The following is a 17,658-nucleotide window of genomic DNA, read 5'->3' on the forward strand; positions in this document are numbered from 1 at the left end:
TAGTCAGGTTCAGATCGGGGTTATTGTCAGTAAAATCTGACTGATTTCAATCAAAACATGTCAACTTTTGTGAAATCACCCATTGACATTTACAACAGTTTGCCCAGTAGCAAAATGCACAATAGCAAGATGGCTACAGTTCATCATGACAAAAGCGGGCATTGACAGGGACAAATACAAAGCCCATTCGACAAGGGCGGCGACCACGACCAAAGCCAAAATTCAAGGCTTGTCAGTGGAGCAAATTATGAAGAAAGCGGACTGGTCAAGGGCAAGCACATTTGGTAGATTTTATGACAAAGAGATTCGATCGCAGGCCCAAAATAAATGCCAGTTCCAAGATAAAGTATTGGAATGGATGTAGGTTAGCTTTGAACATTCAATTATTACATCTATTTACGGTTTATGAAACTAAATTTAAAATTTTATAAGTGTGCGAAGCACACGAAATGAAATTATAATTTAATGAGTAAACCTAAATAGATGTAATAATCCCACCCTCCCTACCCATATTGAGATTGAAACATCCTTTCTCACTTTATCTTTACATATAGATCTGGATAACACATCTGAGACAACAACCACGGGAGAAGGACAATGTGAATTCGGCAAGGACTGGTTATGACACTTGCGGAAAAATCAGACGTTTATTTTAAGAGACAACGGTCTCACATGAAGTCAGGTTGGACTAAGTTCAGTTATTAAGGCGATTCATTAGCCGAAGAAGAGACGAGCAGTCTGGTGAAGTTCAGTTCAGTTGATTTATTTGGACATGAGGCGATTAGCCGAAGGAGGACAGCAGTCCTGTAGAAATTTTAAGTTAAATTTAGTTATTGACACGCAGGAACGGCAGCTACCTTAATAGCCAGTGGGCTGGTTATATTATGTTATTTATTTCATTTGTTGAACTTTGAAAAAAAAGATTGGTTATCAGTTTGTACTTCTATAACCTGTATATATGTTAATACTAGCAACTCATAAGGAGTGGATGGGGCGGTTATGAGAACCTAGTACGTTTTTTGAGTAAACTTGTTGGTCCCAATCATGATTGAAGACATGATTGAGTCTATTAGCTAGGTTTGAAATTGCAGCGGATTCCAAATGACGATGGCGTCAGATGAAAATGCAGATTCGTTTTCGGTTGAGACCGGAACGAAGTTTCCGCTGACCTATTGAATTCTGGAGCGAAATTCAATTATTACATCTATTTAGGTTTACTCATTAAATCATAATTTCATTTCGTGTGCTACGCACACTTATAAAATTTTAAATTGTGAATGGTCGCTGGTGGTTAACCATTGGTATCGAATCAAATCAGAGGCGATTCCATAAATGGGGCATTGGTCCAATCGATTATTGATAAGCAGATCGCTCGATATGTATTCTTGTCCTTAGAGGTCCTACATGTATAGGTAGGCCCGATGTCTGTCAGATATCTCTGCTGTCGTATGTATAAAGCATAGTTTTATGCAAATCTCATTATCAAGTTGTGGCTTAACATGGGTATGCCATTCATTACCCATGACTTTTCGAAACGTCCTACACAGGCAAAGGCTATATAAAACATCATTCAAAGGCCATGGCTATACTGGAACCACAGTCAGAACTCATGTCTATGTGGAAACCTCATCATACGTCAGAAATTAACAGGCTATGGTGGTGCACCTTTCTCAATTTCAGGGAAGCATGTTTTACTGAATCTACTACGTCTCATAACTAACATTGGGTCTCGAAGGATTGTATACTATATACATGTACTGTCCGAGATTTTGTGAGTTGACAGCCATTTTTAATAGTGCCACTTGTTTCCAATGCTCCGAGCTCCCATTGCAATATATTCAAGGTGTTTTGCTTTATCAAGGGCAAATAACCATGACCAAGTGCAAAACCCCTCTCGAGGCTATCAATAGTGGTGGTATCGTCACAAAATTTATAGATGTACTTTGTGCCCCTAATTAAACCTTTGAGAAAGCAAACATTTTCATTCATTGGTATACACACAACTTTATTGTTCACAGACACTAAAGGGGAATTTCAGGTCTAAAATTGCCCAGCTGCAGCTGATATTCCCAAAATATCTCAGCAATCAGCTTACCGAAGGCAATGAGCAGATTCATTCTTCTATGCTTAACAAAAAATTTAAAAGAAATGAGCGCACAGAAGACAAACGTGTACTTTTACCATGTACAACCATGTACAGGCTCAAGTGTGATTTGAGAAATATTCAGCAAGACTAGTATAATCCAAAATTACTCAATGTGGTCTTATTGATGATTTGGAAATAAAAGAGTTATGGATATGATCGATTTTCTGCTCAAAGGAATGGGTGAAATATATATTTGCCAGTCGGCTTGAAAACCGTAAAGCTTTAAGGGTCATACGAGAAATGTGACAAGATATAGACACAATGATTGCTGGTTGTTTCTTAGCACTCCCTAAAGGGCTTTTCATGGATTTTGAGCCCTCATACAAACCGTATCATAGTAAACATGGTAAAGGAGCCGTGTGAGTGTTTGGGTCATGGGCCGGGGGCCGGGGGCGGGGGGGGGGGGGGGATCTCGTAGTGACAACTCTTAAAGTTGCAATTCGTCCATTTTACAAACAACTGGTTCTGGGGTTGAATTTACAGCAGCCATTTGCCTGTGTTGTTGGTCCAACTACAGCCACTGTTTATTCCCACGGAAGATCGTTGGGAATAGCAGTACAAGGGTTAGGTCTAGTGAGAGGCATCCAAACACCTATTCCCATGATTATAACTGAGGCCAGGAGATGTATTATCGCTACACGAACACTTATTCAAAATGGGAATGCTTTTCTAAATGCGGTTGCTGTGAAGAGATAATTTAAAAGAGGCACAAAGTAGCTTGCTACAGTTAAAGGGAACTGGAACCGCCGAGCGATTTATTCAACTTTTCGACTTTCACCGCCCGAGAAAGTCAAACTTCCAACTTCCTATTCGAGTTCAGATGTGTAGCTCCGCCCCCAGTGCCCGAGCATGCGCAGTTCAATTCGTTATTATTGAGAATCATGTGAGAATCACGTGAGTCATGCGATCTTGCATTCATGAGTTTTCGTAGTAAATTCCATAGTAGTGACGTCACTCAATGATTGACAGCTAGGTGCCATGTTCCATTCATGCCTCGTTCTGATCACCCGATACGCGGGAAATGAAAACGAGGTCATACGAACTGGCTTGGCGGTTTCAGTTCCCTTTAACAGAGGAAAATTTGTATATTTTACAACAATTAGACTCGGCGGTGGGAGAACGCCAGATTTCTGATTTTAAGAACCTTTCTTGTAACGTTATTTGGCGTTATTTGTCAAAACAAATTTAAAATGCATATGACTTGACCTAAGCAATGCCTAGTGGCCCATTGGAAGTACACAAATACACTAAATGATAAATGTTTACTGGACGAGTACAGAATGATGATAATGATAACAAAATAAACAAGAATGTTAAAGATCGTCATAAAATTCGATAAAGATCTTCTTAAAATCTCGCCAAAGATCCTCATAAAATCACCGCGAGTAGATTCAATTTGGAGCTTCGTTGGGGGCTAAAGTATAGTATGCCAGCAAACTGTGGAGCACTGGGACGCTGACTGAGAACTGCCGACTTTTCCGAATGTTCGTCATTCAGATAATCCAACCTGCAATTGAAATTGCCAGTTCTCTTGCAGCGACCATATTGATCGCTGAACTTCTGATGGATTAAGTACTGCCTATGTGTCATCAAGGATGCGATACAGGATATATTTGGAAACATGTGGAATTTGGAGGCCAGTAATTGAATCGAGTTCAGGCTTTTTAGTCTAAATATATTTTACACCGATCTTTGGACGCTCTCTCTCGATGTTCACCCAACGGTGTCTGCATATAATGCCTCGCTTTCGATTCGTGCATGGGGGAAATGGGAAGATCCAAATGCACATCACGAACATTCATGTGACCTAGGCCCCGGCCTTACTCGCGAATATACAGTATATTAGACCTGTCAATGACAAATAGCACCCATGTCTCCTTCTCTGCATGATAAGTGGTTATTTATGCATGAATGGGCAATTCCCTGCCCTTGGCCACTCACTAATCTGGTGCTATCGTTCAGTTGTTATGAAATGGTGCTTCTAGATAATCTCTAGGCCGCATGGTCTCATGGAAAAGTCATTAACAGGCTGTCATGGCATTATATATGTAAGCCTCATTCGATCCCATTTCTTTATAACGGAAACTATACTCACATGCCATAGCTTTTTGGGAACAACATTCACGGGCGACGGTTTTATACAAATCACATTCACTAGCAATTGTTTTATAGAAACTTCATTTCGCAGGCCATGGTCATGGCTGTATTGAAACTATTCACAGACCATGGCTCTATGGAAACCTCATTTATAGGCCTTGGTTAAATGATAACCTTTATACAAACCAATGCTTTCTGGAAGCCTCATTTACAGACCATGGTTTCATGGAAATCGCACCATTTACATGTACAGGCCATGGCTTGAAAACTTCAAAATCAATGGCAATATGGGAACCACTATAATAACGCGATCGGACACCTTCGGCAATAACTGGATAAATTTAGGCTTTGGCAGTTTAAACCTGGGGGACCTTGGAGTTTCCGTGATTTTGCGCTCGATGACCTTTGACCAGTTATGTCCCAGACCTTTGACAGTGCTTATTTGGGGCAAACCTGGTTATCTCCCAATATGGTGATGCAGGCCATAGATCTGGTAGGAAATGTTCATTAATGCACTCATTCCATTTTAGACCCCAGTATTGTGACCTTTTCAAAATATTGATGCCTCGATCGGTGGCAAGTCCGGGTGCAACCTACACGTCACACGTATATCAAGCTTATTGGCGATAAGGCCATCGACCTTGGAGAATAAGTGGAACACACAGCCGGCAAACAAACAGAAAGAAAAATGGCCAAAAAAACATTTAGTATGGATAGTGTACCCCCCCCCCCTCCCGTACGATGGTCCTCTGGGTACTCTCTTCTCCTCCCACCCACCCCCCCCCCCCCCCCCACCCCACCCACCCACCCACGCCCTCCTCCCAGCCCCTTCAATTACCTTTGGCCAATCGGTAGGACATTAAACTGTCAATCTAATGATCGGTGACTATGCAACTTCAATATTCGTATATGTTCTTTGAACCATTAGCGTCGATTCATATTGCAAAACACTTTCGACACTAACTACCGGCACATTACTAAAACCCGGAATTCCGCGGATTTCCCCGGATTTACGCACATTACGGAACCAAGCTCTTTTCCGAAATTCCTGGGACATTATTGCTCACACGCGGTAGGGCTGTATTCGTTGTCACAGGCGATTGAGAGATTGCGCAGAGGCGAGTGAGAAATACATGCTGCGCGACAGGGCTGTATTCGTTGTCACAGGCGATTGAGAGATTGCACAGAGGCGAGTGAGAAATACATGCTGCGCGGCAGGGCTGTATTCGTTGTCACAGGCGATTGAGAGATTGCACACATGCGAGTTGGAAATACATGCTGCGCAGCAGGGCTGTATTCATTGTTACAGGCGATTGAGAGATTGCACACATGCGAGTTGGAAATACATGCTGCGCGGCAGGGCTGTATTCGTTGTCACAGGCGATTGAGAGATTGCACAGAGGCGAGTGAGAAATACATGCTGCGCGGCAGGGCTGTATTCGTTGTCACAGGCGATTGAAAGATTGCACACATGCGAGTTGGAAATACATGCTGCGCGGTAGGGCTGTATTCGATGTCGTAGGCGAGTGAGAGACCTCTCCTCATGATCCTCGCATCATGAATGATAGTACACCTGTACAGTGTGTACATCAGGCCTACGGTACGTATAGTGTGTGGTGTGTACCTCGGTGTCTACTGTACTAGTGGTTGTTGCTGCACTACACTATGTTGTTGTAATGCCACTAATAGAACCTGGGGGCCTTGGACGGCCAGTGAAGTCTCTTCCATGTAGATAAACACAGGTGGGGACAGCTAGGAAGGTCGGAGCTGAGAAATGAATGCTACGCGCCACACTCAAGTCGCATTTCGGTCTCATGGCATTTTTGGCGGCTTTTAACTCTTTGAGATCGCATCACTTTTTTTCTGTCGCAATACCAGGAACGTGCGACTTTTCTTGAAAAACACCATTTTCAAAAAAAAACAATCATCAAAGTTACTTGCAATTTATATCCCCTGAAAGGTCTTTCTGAGTCCTTTTCTTTGCTTCATAGCATTCCAATTTAGGCAAAACACCTGAGTTTTCACCCCTCACCGAATTCCGAAATAATTGGCAGAACTAGACATTCCACTAGCCACAAAAAGTCATAAAAACAACACAGAAAATTAGAACTCCCTAGCAACTAACTGCATAATAAATCATTGTCTAAGGCATCCCAAACTTCATGGGCTTTAAATCTCAATAGCATTCCGCGAAGTTAATATTTATAGCTCACAAGGTCATTTGCATAAGATATTGATGACGTTTTAGTCACGTGACAGTCGGACATCGACACTTATTTCTACGCATTTGAGCTTATTTCAAAGTCAATTATCTTTGACCGTGCATTGTTTTTAGCATGAATGATACCATAGTGTCAGAGAGAGAAATATTCAGAACAATTATGTAGTATTTCCAACACTCGGACATTGCCAGATTGAATCTAACTGCCCTAGTTAGAAAGCCTGAATCCATTACGAAACCGCATGTTTGTCTGACATTGCCTGTAATTCAGCGATGGGGAAATAGAGGGCAGCAGCTGCAGTGACCTCATCATCGCGGAATGCTATTGACCTGACAGTTTGACAGAAAATCGTCTTCTAGCTATTACCACCATATACACCAACCATCACCCGACCATAGCAACAAAAAAAAGCTGTTAGTAACCTAGAATGATTGTAGATGTATCTCGGATCGATTCCAGACAGTGCTGAGCACAGCTAAATCGTGTGTAAAAAGTAGTGTATACAAACAGCATGGGTCGTTCAACGTTACTGGTGCCTGATTTACCCAAACGACTTATGCCGTTCAACGGTCTCAAAGAGTTAATATAAAATGAAATGAAATGAAATGCGCGAAGTATGTATTTAGAACTGCATAGGCTTCCAGTACAGGTTCTTGGCTTCCCATACAGGCCGTCTGCAGTCACAATCCGTGATCCATTCCGTAATCCGCGGAATTCCGGGTTTTAGTAATGCCGACTAATTACACATACCTCCTAATACTCCTCATACTAGAAATCATATCATTGTCTAAGACATTCTTGGTGCAGACTTAGTTTAGTTTAGCTTATTCGTGGCTACATGTATACAGCAATAAAATAATCGATACAGTGAATAAAATGCACTTGTAAAAAGCATACATTGGTAAAAATGCATGCACCAACGGTAACCATGCAGGTCATAATGACCTTTTCAATGACACCAAGAAAGAGGGGCGACAGAACGGATATTCCTAATGATGACGACCTGTGCATCAGCAAGGGGGCATGGCGATTTAGCGGATCCTGCGGATTCTGCGGATTCTGCGGAATCTGGTCTGCAGCGGATTGGTATCCGGTCGTTTCGCTTCCTGACGTTTTCGCCCCCAGCATTTTCGCCCCCAAACTTAGCCTCATACCATTAGGCCCTACGTGGTGGCACTGAAGGTGGCCGCTGCCGTGATGTAATGTAATCAAGCTAAATCAAGAGAGTGTCTGAGAGTCACTCTACCCAAAAATTAGTCATTTCGCCTCCTGGGACTTCGTGTGGTTTAAGGATCGTTGCCAGGATCTCGGGCTTGTCACCTGTCATCGCATGATCTTGCTGGCTGTTTGGTCATCAAGAGTGGGATGATTGACTCGGGTGGACGTTTTAGAAAAATCTTTTGTTTATTATCATGAGAGTGGGAAATTCTCTGTTTAAACTGATTTGTCATCTGGGAGTCCTGGACATCATCAGTCATCATGTGACTTGAATATCTTAATGATGGATCATCAAGGCAATCGTATGTTGCTCGTGCACAATTTTGCGATGTTGTAAAATAAAGAGAGACGTGTCAACCAGACCAGTGTAGAAGTTTAAAATGTCCCCTGGAAAAAGTGTCCGTCCCTATTGTATTCTGCACGATATTAACAAATTAACGAATGAGCGAAAATGACGTGTGTTTTTCGGGTGCGTAACGACTTACACGATTACGGGCCAACCGGCCTATTACCAACTCGGTCTGGGTTATAGATCATGGTCAATGGTCTCATTAGGGAGGGGTTTTTTTATTCATGCGCGCCCCCCCCCCCCCTCACCGTAGTTCCTAAAATCATTGATTTCTCGGTCCTTACAGTCTGTCAGTGTTGATTCAGCAGTTGTTTTGGCAAAGACATGTTTTTTTGGAGTTTCTGAAACATAGAGCGCTACTCAATAGGCGGCTAACAAGAAACTACGCATTTATACTGTTGTTGCCGACGTATGTGTACACTGAACTTGGGATGTGCGTCGGCCCCATGTTGAAATGCCGTCCAGTGACAGTTGGTGCGTTTTTCGCTGATTTATGCAAAATTCAACATATCTAAAAAGTTCAATGGTTGACCCTCGATTTTTTTTTGATTTTTGTGTAGCGTAAGCAACTGTCTTTCATGGGAGAATGGTCACTGTAAGAATTATTCAGGAAGAAATGTATAATATTTGGGGTTTTTCGTGATTGTCCGGCCCAATTGGCAATATTGCCATTTGGGATAGTGAACAGAGCTAGGAGCAAATGTGACGCTTATGATTTATTTAAAGAAATAAAATGTCCGATTTAACATCCTGCAGAATCAGGGGAATCGGGCGTTTCCAGTGATATATGACACAAATGGGTTGTCCTCATGCATTCACTTTGGAAACGCATTTTAAAATAGATGTTACGTCCTGTTAATGGGGCACGTCATCATCGCGTACATTTGGGAAAAACTCCCTAACGAGACCAATGTGGAAATCGTCCGATAATAGAATGCAGACATTTTTTTCATGCATGTTGGGGTTTTTCCGAAATGCTTGATAATCTTAGCTTTTTAGACAATTTAACAGTTATGGAATATTACAAATATTTATTATAAGGATAATTTATCATAATATCGATATTCTCGAGCTGTTTTAATGCTGATTCCGCCCAGATTCCGCAGGTTCCGCAGAATCCGCAGGATCCGCTAAATTGCCATGCCCTCAGCAAGGTGGGTCGGCAATCGAAGGAACGAAAAAAAGTGACGAAAGTAATTTGTCAACCTCGAGACGATACATTCAGTCAACAAAAAAATCAATAGTAGGTCTAAAAATAAATTTTTCTTACTCCTGAGTTCAAGAGGTAAACAATGCCATAACTTTGGAGTTCAAATAAAATAAGTCGCACCGAACGTGCAACAATCGTGCATGGAGGTCAACTCGGTACGACAGGGGAAGCAGAGACAGCACTCGCGAACGTTCTACATATTAAGGTATGTCCGGACCTAGAATGTACCGTGTCACTCCCCGCTGCACTACACGCTCAACGTCTCCCACATGAGTGTCAAATATTTGAGCAGCGAATCCCAGCCTAGGCAACTTGATTTTTTCTGCATTTCTTACTTATCTTCAATTATAAATATCAATGACATTGTGGATGTCAACATCTTTATCTTATCTATATATATATATATCATTGTATTATTTCAGAACGCGCTATCTTCCAATACACACACTCATGTATAGGACGAAATACGATCAAATTTTATTGTTTGATTTTGATATGCCATTGACGTTACACCAAATATACATTGTACTTGCGTCTTAAATACAATACTGCATCCACTCACCAATAAGATCCCGAGCCCGACAATACCCGATTTGTACCACCGCCTTGATGGGTAGAGTCTAAACAGCCTAACACAATAGTAGGCCTTTCACAGCCATAAAAGGGGTGGGATCTCTATTCAAGAGTTAACAACGTAATCGTCATGAATAGTCAAGACTCTACAGAGGAGCTTTTCATATTACAATTAAAGACCAATAACGCCATCGATCGAGGCGAATGGCACCAGAGTCTACAGGACTGTAACTGAACTGATTTTGAAGTTAAGTGGTGTAAAGGAAAGACGGCAACCTGGCAGCCATATTGGATATTGTGTCAGGTCATACATCTATAGGAAAGCTCCCCTACACTCGGGTAGGTGATAAAGTATGGAATTAGTGAAACCTTGGAAACACTGATAAACCTTGGAAATACTCCTTAAAATGGTAGTTGATAAAGTATGGAATTAGTGAAACCTTGGAAACACTGATAAACCTTGGAATATTCAATGTAAACCATGGAATCACTGTGCAAATAGCGCGGGAAACCGGGTGCGTTCCTTCCACGATTTATACCCTCCCAACTGACAGTCTCGTCCCAGCTGACTTTATTGATAGCAATTTGCCAGTTAGTTCAGAAGCCAACATTTTTAATGTGGAGGATGACGTCATCAATTGGCAATGCGTTGTGGTCGTTAAAATATTTTATTTCTCTTCAATGGAAGCAAAAATTAGTTTTTATGATTGTTTTGTATTCCATAGACGATAAAGTATTATGCTCGGTACTAGATGCACGAGATCATAGGACAAACACACACGTGAATAAAAAAAACCGCTTAGAACTGGTGACGTCACAAAGATCTCTGCATCCCTCGATGCGTACTGGAAGATGTAAGAAATCGCTCACGGCGAAGGAAATTTTCATCCGCAAACTTCGGTAATAAACATACATGACTAGGCTTCTTTTATTCATCGTTTGTTATAAAATATCAGTCAATCATAGACAATTAGGCCTAGACATAGTCGTCAACCTTATCCATGCATAATGCATGACAGGCCCCCAATTTTCTCTGTATCACCCTGTATGAACAGACCGATCCGTAGTTCAAATAGGCCCCGCGTGGTGGTGGCGTATTTATAAGCGGAGCGCTATTGGTCCATATTATGGGTGTGTGGTGGGCGTGTCTTCCCATATTTGGGAGATCAGTACTGTACACTGGAGGCGAGGTACAACTGGGTTGTTCTAAAATATAGACTATTGAATCGGATATGCGACAGATTTCTAGATTACCATAAAATTCCGATCTGATCATGTAAGAATAAGCTCCAAATGTTGATTCGTAACCACGTTAGGTTCGAATGGCATTATTTCATGTTTTTATGCATTTTTAGGACTGATTCCAAGGTTTATCACTGGTTCCAAGGTTTCACTGATTCCAAGCTTTATCAACTACCCCTTAAAATGCATAAAAACATGAAATAATGCCATTCGAACCTAACGTGGTTACGAATCAACATTTGGAGCTTATTCTTACATGATCAGATCGGAATTTTATGGTAATTTAGAAATCTGTCGCATATCCGATTCAATAGTCTATATTTTAGAACAACCCAGTTGTACCTCGCCTCCAGTGTACAGTACTGATCTCCCAAATATGGGAAGACACGCCCACCACACACCCATAATATGGACCAATACCATCCATGCAATGTAATTCAGGTTATCGCATCCGATCCGTGCGTACAGACAGCGTACAGACAGCGTACAGGTCATGAGGTGCATCATCAGCCATGCTGCCATGGCCATGGCCATGTCTTGCTTTTCGATCAGACGAGTTGCTTGGGAAGTTGGGGGCCTGTCATGCATTATGCATGGATAAGGTTGACGACTATGTCTAGGCCTAATTGTCTATGATTGACTGATATTTTATAACAAACGATGAATAAAAGAAGCCTAGTCATGTATGTTTATTACCGAAGTTTGCGGATGAAAATTTCCTTCGCCGTGAGCGATTTCTTACATCTTCCAGTAGGCATCGAGGGATGCAGAGATCTTTGTGACGTCATCAGTTCTAAGCGGTTTTTTTATTCACGTGTGTGTTTGTCCTATGATCTCGTGCATCTAGTACCGAGCATAATACTTTATCGTCTATGGAATACAAAACAATCATAAAAACTAATTTTTGCTTCCATTGAAGAGAAATAAAATATTTTAACGACCACAGCGCATTGCCAATTGATGACGTCATCCTCCACATTAAAAATGTTGGCTTCTGAACTAACTGGCAAATTGCTATCAATAAAGTCAGCTGGGACGAGACTGTCAGTTGGGAGGGTATAAATCGTGGAAGGAACGCACCCGATTTCCCGCGCTATTTGCACAGTGATTCCATGGTTTACATTGAATATTACAAGGTTTATCAGTGTTTCCAAGGTCTCACTAATTCCATACTTTATCAACTACCCTACACTAGGCCATCACATCACAGAAATGTCAGGCGTGTCACTCACTCAGTTCTGGAGTTATGGGGCAGAACGCGAAAAACAAAGATGGAGGTCTGGCGGCCATGTTCGACTTTGGATCGGGTCCAAAATCGATAGAGAACCTCCCCTACACGAGGTTATCACACCACATAATTTTCATGTATGTGGCTCAACCGCTTCTTGAGTTGTGGGTCGGAATGCCAGAGAAAAAGATGGCGGCCTGGCGGCCATGATAGCCCAAAATCGATAGCGAACCTTCCCTACACTAGGTCATCACACCACAGGAGTTTCAGGTCTGTCATTCACTTGGTTCTTTAGTTATTGGACGGAATGCCTAAAACCAAGTTGGTGGCCCGGTGGCATTTTGAACTGGGAAATGGAGTCAGAAAGGGTTAAAGTGACTTGCAAATGAATGAAATGGAGTCAGAAAGGGTTAACGTGACTTGTAGCTGAATCGGGAGCCAGCATTTGAATAGGGAAATGGACTTATAGAGGGTTAAAATGAGTTAAGACGAATAAGGAACTGGCATTTTGAACCGGGAAATGGAGTCAGAAAGGGTTAATAAAAGTGACTTGCAAATGAATGAAATGGAGTCAGAAAGGGTTAAAGTGACTTGTAGCTGAATTGGGAGCAAGCATTTGAATCGGAAAATGGAGTTGTAGAGGGTTAAAATGAGTTAAAACGAATAAGGAGCTGGCATTTTGAACCGGGAAATGGAGTCAGAAAGGGTTAAAGTGACTTGCAAATGAATGAAATGGAGTCAGAAAGGGTCAAAGTGACTTGTAGCTGAATCGGGAGCCAGCATTTGAATAGAAAAATTGACTTATAGAGGGTTAAAATGAGTTAAGATGAATAAGGAACTGGCATTTTGAACTGGGAAATGTGTCAGAAAGGGTTAAAGTCACTGATAGTTGAATCGGGAGCTTGGTAGGAAAGGGTTAAAACCACCAAGTTGAGTTATCGGACTTTGGAGGGTTAATATTTGAAAGAAATTTGAATTGGGAACTGGGAAATGCTTAGCCCATTTCCTAGTTCCTTATTCGTACCCAACTGCGAACTGGGAACTGGGAACTGGGAACTGGGAGCCAACTTAACAGACCCGTTATGGGGCAAGGAGGATACCGCGGTGACGTCACGGCTTTTCCAAGATGGCGCTGCATATTGTAAACAAACTCGATCCACGGCCAAGGGAAAATCAAGTCATCAAAAAAGTTAGATTTTTCGCATCAAATCAGAGTTATTAGTACTTTTCTGCTATGAAATAAGTCTTCAGACAATAAGCTATCATTTGAATAATGAAAAGTGCTGTTTTGATGGGGAAAAATAGGGTTTTTTAAACCAAATAGCCGGCACCGATCTTCCAAAATTAGCGATGGTTTCAAAACAGTCTCCCAGATATGGGGCAATCTCTTCATTATCATAATGGGATTTGGAGGCATGTTTACAGATTTTACAAGTTCGAGACCTGTAATACCTAAAACTCGCATAGATCCCCATAGATCCCCTCTATTTGTCGAGTTAGCGCCCCTGTAAGATCATGCATTTTCGGACACTAGAACGAAATCTTCCTGCGGATATCGCGGTTTCGGTGATGATTTAAGGAGAAATTGACTGTTCTTAGAGTTGTATGGGACAGAAATGAGTTCATACTTCATGAATACATGAATATATTATGATATGGGCGGGCTTCTAAGTCAAAACAATAACAAACTCAACTGCATCTCTACCGTGTATCGCGTAGTGCATTGCCTAGTGTATTTTAGCGGAGACATTATTTCCCATTATTTCCGCACTTTGGCCACGCCAAACGTCTTTTTTATTCGTGGAAGTTAATCTGCTCTGTAAATTTTATTCTACACAGGAAGAATCCATACTAGGTATTGCAATATTTCATGTCTATTGGTGTTTTTGTGTACAGGAGCGCACCAGACAGTGAGACGTGGAGATGTGTTCAGTGCTGGTGCTGTCAGTAGACTGAATCTGATTGGCCATAGCGATCACTAATATGGGTCGGGATCACGTGATGTGACGTCACCGCGGTATCCTCCTTGGTTATGGGGCAGAATACAAAAACAAAGATGGCAGCCCGGCGGGTATCTTCGATTTTGGTTCGGGATAGAAATTAGATATCAGTGAAGCCACCTGTTCTTGAGTTAAAGTCCGGAATGGGAAATCCGAATGGCCTCCGGGCGGCCATGTTGAATTTCGGAGCACGACCAAAATCGATAGGGAACCTCTCCCTATCCACCCCATTACACAAAAGAAAAGAGCAGAATGCGATAATCTAAGATGGCGGCTGGCGGCCATATTGGATTTTGAAACGCGCCCAATATCAATAGGGACCCTCTGACACATTAGGCCTACTCACCCCCTAAAGATTTTACGTCAGCCGAACATGGGGTTCTTGAGTTATAGTCCGGAATTCAGTAGTGTGGTGTAGGCCGGACGCGAATTTTTTTCCTACGAGGTTTTTGCATATGGCGCATGCGTACTTGGCGTTTGAACTTGCGCCATGGGTGACTTGTTCATTTCACCGTGAAATCGAATTGTAGTCCGCAATATGTCGATAAAGTGCTTTTGTTGGTAGGTGTCTAGTTATTGCGAGTGATATTCATTTAGTTGTCGTATTTCTGCATCTATTTTTGTAGTTTTAAAGGTTGATGCTTCTGAAGTCACACTAGAAATCTTGATTTTAATCGATTTTTTTTCGTACTTAGATAAGTGAAGCGCTTAGGAAAATTATACACGCCTAGCCCAATCATGCCTATTGTATGTACGAAAAAACATGAACTTTGCACTCGTTCAATTTGGATTGTGTCCTTAATCATTGCACTTGACCATTGTGTCGGTGTCAATAATAGAAGCTTGTGAAGGCCATTTTGTGTTTATACTTTCCCGCCTAAATATTTGTTCAAAAGTTTTATTTATACATGTTGACCTCTAATTTGCATAGGTCATTTGGGGGTTCCTTTTCCTTTCTTGCCAATGGAGGTCTGGGACCAAGACCAGTTATCTTGGTTTCAGTGTTTTTATCTGTCCGCATCTGTATCTTGGATGTTACTATTTGTGTTCCTTTTCATTGGAATCGTAAAGTGGGATTCAGGGACGAGCTAGGGAGTCTAATTTGTCTTGTGAGTAAACATTTTTGTTGTCTTTGAGACCATTTTTCAGTCCATGCTGTGGAGATCCACATGTGCTGGTTATTTTCCCCATGCATAGGGTGTACAATATGTACTATATAGTATTATTTCATCATTATGTGTTTGTCTTTATTGATCATTTAACATGTAATACCATTATTTCCTCCTGTTTTGAGTTGTGTCCTGCTTGGTTGGTTTTATAATTGCCGTTATTGAATGTTTTGAAGAATCTTATCTTTGGTTTGACTTGAGTGCAGTTTTACTTGGCATTGGGCCTACACTTATTTATGTTATAGTATACTGTCTCTGTCTTATTCTATTGAGCATTGGGCTCCAGCTGATTCTGTCACTTCATTTATACTGTAGTTTATTGCCTATTTGGGACACATTGTGAGGAATTGGGTTTTTGTCTGGTATTTTCATTGTCGTGATTGCGTTTGATTGTATTTTCTTTGCATATTTTTGTGCTACTGTTTTGTACTGATGTCTACTTCTTGATTTCAGTAAACCGTTTCATTTACAACAATGTGTTCGGTTGTTCGTTTTTGAGACGTGTTCTACACTTGACCCCCGGCTCCCACAAAGCTTTTAATGCATGTAAGCACCCTGATGCTGCATGCCAACAAAATTAAGCTTTTCCCAATGATTATATCTTAAGAAAACACATAATAGTACAATGGAAGTTTTGTTGATGACGCCCAACACAATTAATAGCCCTTTTCACATATTAAAGATTGCAATTTGATTGTCCGCTTCATTTGTTATGGCCAGCATTGCAGCAAATAAGCTGTAACAAAGACAACCAGTGAACAAAAGACTGCTGTCACATGCGAAAAATACCACATTTTGTGTGTGAATCAAACTTATCTCTTGTAAATTCTTTTCAGACTGTCCTTCCTACAAACTATGATACATATCTGCCACTATGAAGCCAAGGAGGGAAGAGAATCATTTGAAGTCACTCTAAGGTTAAAATTGTCTACTGAAGAAGAAGCAAGAAAATGGTTGTCAGACTTCCAGGAATCAAGCTTTACTACATTTAGGAAAGCACAAACATATCCAAATATTGCTGAAAAGCATGGAAAGATTGAATATAAGGTGTGTGGCCAATGTTCTAAAAATTCTGGTAACTGCTTATAATGGCTGTATCACTAATGATTACTTTGCGCAAAGCCTAAGCATGTTGTTGCTGATTAGTTAATAGAGGCTTAATCCAGCATAAGCACTCCACTGTCATTTGTTCTGTCCTTCACACACTCAAGAATTGTGAACAGAACACAATGGAGGGACCAGTTTAGCCTCAATCTGCCTTAATCAGAATAATTTTTCAGCTTCTAATATTGCCCAAGCAATCAAGACACATTGGGTTTAAGTTTCTTGCTTGTATGTTTTGCAAAATCATCTATTTTGGTTCAAAGAGCTGGTAAATAGATGATCGTTTTTGTGATTGAACTTTAAAATATTCTTTCTTCGCAAATACTTTCAGGTTGATCTAAGATGCCAGCACAACACGATTCCACGGTCAGAACCGCAGCTAATCGAAGAGGTAACAAGAATACCACCTGCAAAGCCAAGCTACAGGTGTCCATTCTGAAATTTAAAGAAGCCTCACTGAGTCAGAACAACAAAAAGAATAGAAGGTGTGTTTTACAAAGTTGAAATCAAATTGATCGATACAGAAAACTTGACTGTTGCTGTGGAAATGATGAAACTGATTCCAGGACCATTCACCATTTTAAAATCCAGGACCAAGAACTTACATGTAGATGTCTACACCACCACAATATGCACACGTTAAATTTACTTGTATTTAAGTGACCAATAATGAAATTTCCTCACTTCAGGTCTGTGGATCCACATCCTCGTGATGAACGTCTCATTGTGACCCTTCATCATTGTCACAACCATCCTATCATAGCCGCGGATGCTTTTCGTTACAGAGATGTGTCACAGGAGGTGAAAGATAAACTACTTGAACTATACAAGCAATGTTATACACCCTCAAAAGCACTTGAACTTCATAAGTTCGATTTACAGATCGAACATAGTGATGATTACTTTATAAAAGGGGTGACAGAGCAATTTGTCCGGACCTTCAGTTTTGTTACAGGTAAGCTCAGAATGAAGTACAGGGTGTCACAAAAAGAATATCAGTAAATGATTGATGGTATCTAATTCTAAGGCATGTAAGGGGGTAGATATTTAAAGGCTAAGAAATATTTTTATGATCACCTTTTGTCTTCAGGTTGTAATAT

General features: G+C 41.1%; 1 long non-coding RNA gene across 1 annotated transcript; it reads left to right on the top strand.

The window, feature by feature from the left end:
• The first annotated feature begins 16,366 nt into the window (after positions 1-16,366).
• LOC135498618 (uncharacterized) lies at positions 16,367-17,395 on the top strand. The gene is made up of 3 exons (XR_010449114.1): positions 16,367-16,501; positions 16,890-17,043; positions 17,248-17,395. It is a non-coding gene; the product is annotated as an uncharacterized LOC135498618 (long non-coding RNA).
• Positions 17,396-17,658: the final 263 nt, after the last annotated feature.

The sequence above is a fragment of the Lineus longissimus genome, chromosome 14 (assembly GCF_910592395.1).
Source record: "Lineus longissimus chromosome 14, tnLinLong1.2, whole genome shotgun sequence".
NCBI classification, from domain to species: Eukaryota; Metazoa; Nemertea; class Pilidiophora; order Heteronemertea; family Lineidae; genus Lineus; species Lineus longissimus.